Below are 5858 nucleotides of genomic sequence, written 5' to 3'. Positions count from 1 at the left end.
ACCCCACGTAGAACGTGTTGCAGTAGTTTATACAGGATGTAACCAGAGTGTGGACTACTGTGGCCAAGTCAGACTTCCCAAGGTATGGCCGCAGCTGGCGCACAAGTTTTAACTGTGCAAATGCACCACCAAAATCTGAGGTTCCAGGCTCAGCGATGAGTCCAGGATCACACCCAAGCTGTGTTTACCAGTTTAACAGTTTACCAGCTGTTAGGGTTTCTGGGAGTTGAAAGCCAAAACATCTGGGGACCCACCAGTTAAGAACCACTGTCTTATGGAAACCCCATACATTTCATAGTGTTTCCTTGGGTAATGACTCAGAATGGTCTGGCTACTTCCTTCTTCTTAAAGAATAGCCTACAGCACCTGGTTTTTGTTGTCGGTCTCCTATCCAAGTACTAACCAAGGCTAACCCTGGTTAACTTCCAAGATCAGACAGGATCTGGTGCTTCTAAAGACATAACATTCAAAAAGACACCAAAACTCCCAATATTCCATATTAACATTGAAGCATGGCAGTTAAAGCCCTACATTTTTCAACCAAACCATAACATCTTTGTGTCTGCTGCCACCTGATGGACATTCAGAGAATTGTCTATTTAAAAGTGGCAAAGACACCAGAAACTTAAATACTGTACTATCCTTTAAAGACACCAGAACCCATATAGTTTTAGAAGCTAAGTAGGGTTAAACCTAGTTACTTCTTGGATGGAAGACTGCCAATAGGTACTGGGTATTTATTTATTGCATCAGAAGTGAATTGAGAGTACAGTTATAATGTATTTTATTTGTTTATTTATTTACTTATTTATTTACAGTATTTATATTCTGCCCTTCTCAGGGCGGATTACAATGCACATATACACGGCAAACATTCAATGCCATTACACATACAGCATATATAGAGAGACACAGAGGCAATTTAACATTCCAGCTTTCTGGCTTCATGAGGATATGTTCAATTCCGGCCACAGAGGGAGCTGCCGCTTCACCGTGATATCGAGTCCTTGATGGAGTACTTCCTCATTCTTATGCACGTTGCTGGAAGGTTTTATGGTGTCATAAATTAGTTAAATTAGCCTCTCCACATAAAGCAGTACCTAAATTTCCTACTTGACAGATGCAACTGTCTTTCGGGCTGCATAGGTCAACAGCAAGCTAGACTATTAATGGTCGGGAGCTCACTCCGACTCCGGCTGACTTCGAACTCATGACCTCTCGATCAGTAGTGATTTAATGAAACTGGTTACTAATTAGCTGCACCACAGCCTGGTCCTGAAACACAAACATTATACTAAATGTCCTTTGACCAGAAGCTGACCACTTGGAATAAGTCTGGTGTTGCTGCGAGAAGGTCCTCCATTGTGCATGTGGTGGGGCTCAGGTTGGATTGTGGTAGGTGGTTTGTGGTTTGCTCTTCTCCACACTGCCATGGACTCCACTTTGTAGCCCCATTTCTTAAGGTTGTCTCTGAATCTCGTGGTGCCAGAGCACAGCCAGTTCAGTGCCTTCCAAGTTGCCCAGTCTTTTGTGTGCCCGGGAGGGAGTCTCTCATCTGGTATCAGCCACTGATTTAGGTTCAGAATTTTAGCCTGCCACTTTTGGACTCTTGCTTACTGATGTGCTCCTGCGAGTATCTCTGTAGCTCTTAGGAAGGCGTTGGCATGTTGGCTGATAGCCAAACAGAGGATGAGCCAGAGATGTCAATGCCTTGGTCCTTTCATTACAAGCTACTACTTCCCGACAGATATCAGATGGTGCAATACCAGCTAAGCAGTATAATTTCTTCAGTGGTGTGGGGTCTAGAGATCCTGTGATAATGCAGCATGTCTCATTAAGTGACACATCCATTTCTTAACATGTTTTAATGTGGTGAGATGTGTTCCACAATGAGCATGCATACTCAGCGGCAGAGTGGCAAAGCTGGCCCAACTTACTTGTCCGAACGTATCTCCCCTTATGAACCACTGAGGTCTTTAAGATCATCTGCGGAGGCTCTGCTCTCGGTCCCGCCATTATCACAAGCACGTTTGGCGGGGACGAGAGACAGGGCCTTCTCAGTGGTGGCCCCTCGGCTATGGAACGCCCTCCCTAGGGAAATCAGATCTGCTCCCTCCCTCTTGACGTTTCGGAGGCAAGTTAAAACGTGGCTATTCGAGCAAGTGTTTACAAATACAGAGTAGCTAATATAGGAAATCGAATGACCTGACAATGGAATTGGACAATGCTTGAGAATAATGAGACGCTGATGATGTTGTTTTTATTGCTTTTGTGATGTTTTATATTGTTTAATGTTTTTATCTATATTATGTTTTATGTATACTGATTTGTTGGAAACTGCCTTGAGTCGCCAATTGGCTGAGAAAGGCGGTATACAAATAAATAAATAAATAAATAAATAAATAAATAAATAAATGTGTCTGGTTGTGATCCCCAGGTTGTGCCAGTCAGCTTTCGTATGATATTCTTTCGAGCACCCACAGTTTTCTTGATATTCAAGCAGTGCTTCTTGTAGGTCCGGAGTGCCTCCCAGGTATTTTGGTGTGCTGATATGCTCCAGTGGGATTCCTTCCCAGGCAATCCTCAGAGCTTGAAATGGGTACTGCATGCTTTAAGCTATATTTCATAGGAAAAACCTGACAAAACCCCATCTGAGTATTCCTTGCCTTAAAAAACCCCAATGAGATTTATTATCTTGCAATAAGTCAACAGGAGACTTGAAGGCACACACATATATACAGGGCGGCTTACATCCGGCACAATTCGATGCCATTACATATAAATAATACATACAGTAATACATATAAAACACAGTAAATTGATTACAAAATTAGTTTTAAAATAAAAAGTACATTAATGAAAAGTGCATAAGGCTGTCTAGCCTTATGTAGAAAGAAATTCAGCGAGCACAACACAATCGGAAGCCTGTCCATAGTCCATTTTCCATAACATTATCATTATTACCATTATCAATTATCTGCCAGCTACCCAAAGGCCTGGTCCTATAACCACGTTTTCAATTTCTTCCTGAAGGCGAGAAAGGATGTTGTTGACCTGATTTCACTGGGGAGTGAGTTCCACAGGCAGGGGGCCACCACCGAGAAGGCCCTGTCCCTCGTTCCTGCCAAGTGTGTTTGCACCAAAGGTGGGGCCGAGTGCAGGGCCTCCCCAGAAGATCTTAAATTTTGAGGTGGAACATAAAGGGAGATATGTTTGGACAGGTAAGCCGTTTTAAGGGAGAATAGATGTTTTTTGGGCAATTGAAACAAACACTTCTGAAACTCTGCTGTTTTTTTGTGCATTGGCATATCTTTATTCCTAACAGTTCAAAGACATATCTAGGTATATCAGTCTAACAGCTGAGAAACCTAATTGCCTTGCATGAATATTAGTGGATATTTACCACTAAGGAAAAGGTTGAGTCAAGCAAGGTTTGAACTTTTCTCAGGAAGATCATACTTTGCAAAATGTTATGATCTCTAACAAGGCCTTTCCAAAAGGTTGTGATTATTCTAAATAGTGTGAATGCCAATTAATCTCCAAAAGGAGCACGCTTCCAAAAGCCTGTGGAGTTCCCGGTTTCCCAAAAGGTTATGAGTGCCATTTTTCCTATCTATCTATCCTATCTATCTATCTATCTATCTATCTATCTATCCTATCTGTCTGTCTGTCTATCTATCTATCTATCTATCTATCTATCTATCTTGCAGCATCTTTGAGAAATAGAGAAAAAAGTTCATAGTGTAAGCTTTCATAGACTTAGGGCGCATCTACACATTAAACATCTAAACATTAAACAATTAATGCAGTTTGGCACCAGTTTAACTGCCAAGGCTCAGTGCTATAGAATCCTGGGAGTTTTAATTTGGGGAGGCATCAGTACTCTTTAGCAGAGAAAGCTAAAGACCTTGTTAAATCACAGCTTCCAGGATTCCTCAACATTGAGCCCTGGTAGTGAAAGTGCTATTAAACTGCATTCAATCTACATTATCATCACAATGACTCTGTAAATGGCCCAAAATCACCCAATGTGTTTGGAGAAACTTGAACCTACATATCTGAAAAACCAGTCTAGCCCTTTCATCACATTTTATAACAAACTAGCCATCCTCTGCCACGTGTTGCTGTGGCCCAGTCTGTGTATATGTGTTCTGTGTGTGTATATTTGTGTATATGTGTACATATGTGGTTTTGCACATGCATTGTAATGTATTTTTTTGGCTTTTTATGTCTCTTCCGCTGTGTTTTTCAGTGTTTTTTCTGCGTGATGGTCACTTGTTGGCCTGATAGGTGTATTGTGTCCAAATTTGGTGTCAATTCGTCCAGTGGTTTTTGAGCTATGTTAATACCACAAACGAACATTACATTTTTATTTATATAGATAAACGTATTTTGAAAAGCAAAATTTGTAACATTTCAGTTGTTCAGTCCACAATAATCTGGATTACAGTTTAGTAAATCATTTAGGTGACTTTAATATGCTAATACAAATACATCTAATCAAAACTTTGGGAAAACATAACACATTCTTGTATTTGTAAAATTAAATCTTAATTTGGAAAGCTATATTTAAACAAGAAAACTGGTATAATTTTGTTCCTGGTTGATCGTAACATGGATTTCTACATTCTTCCAAAACCATCCAGAATATCTATACGTAAATAAATGTTTAGCTGGCAGTGATATGTGACTTCTATTATTATGCATGGACTGAAGGTAGGAATCAATTACAGAGAATTACAAAGAAGATTGACAACCTTGTAACTCCCACAATTCCATGGTAAACGGGTGTAAAACTGCATTCATTCTATAGTGTTTGTGCAATTTCAAAATTCCTACCTAAGTACTTCGAATCTTATGACTGTAAATTTGTAACTATGTAACCCTGAGGGTTTATTTAACCTAAAGCAAAAAGTAGTTTTGCAAAACTCCAGTCAACTCATACTGTAATATAGAAATGGTTCGCTCTGTGTAATTGTAGCTCATTTAATTTAATTCTAGATAACTGTTTATGCTGAAATTCCACCTTGTCGAGCCCTTCAGTGAAAGAAAATAAATTATGTCCCATATTATTTCCCAAAGCGTTTAATACAAGTCGTGTTTTAGCTTGACAGAGTGAAATCAAATAGGGGAATGGCATTCAACAGAGTCCAGTGGAATCCTAGGAATCTGACAAGGCCTTTAGCCACCTCTGCCAAAGAATGTTGGTGTCTTACCAAACTACAACTCCCAGGATCCTTCCGCATTAAGCCATGGCAGTTAAAGTGTCATTAAACTATTAATCATGCCCTAAAATCCCAAAATCATTAACTTCTTGTAGTTACTTACTATTCAGTCAACTTTGATTTATGGAGGCCCTATGGATGAGAGACCTCTGTGGATGCATCTACACCAGGCATGGGCAAACTTTGGCCTTCCAGGTGTTTTGGACTCCAACTCCCACAATTCCTAACCGCCGGTAGGCGGTTAGGAATTGTGGGAGTTGAAGTCCAAAACACCTGGAAGGCCAAAGTTTGCCCATGCCTGATCTACACTATAGAGTTCATGAAGTTTGATCCCACTTTGTCTGCCATGGTTCACAGCTATCAAACCCTGAGATTTGTTGCTTGCAGAAACCTTACAAAACTACAACTTCTATTTACGCTGTAGGATTAATGCAGTTTGACAACATAGATAACCCAGTTCAAAGCAGATATTGTGGGTTATTTTGCCTTTATATTCTGGGTTATAAGGCTGAGTGGAAAGGTCCTGAGTGTCCTTATGGAAAGAAAAAGTGGGATATAAATAAATAATATTGATAGAAAACGAGTCTATAAATATCAATACACCTTTCAAGATAGATAGATAGATGATAGACG

The sequence above is a fragment of the Anolis sagrei genome, chromosome 2 (genome assembly GCF_037176765.1).
Source record: "Anolis sagrei isolate rAnoSag1 chromosome 2, rAnoSag1.mat, whole genome shotgun sequence".
Taxonomy (NCBI): domain Eukaryota; kingdom Metazoa; phylum Chordata; class Lepidosauria; order Squamata; family Dactyloidae; genus Anolis; species Anolis sagrei.
Note: the sequence above shows the minus strand (reverse complement) of the source record.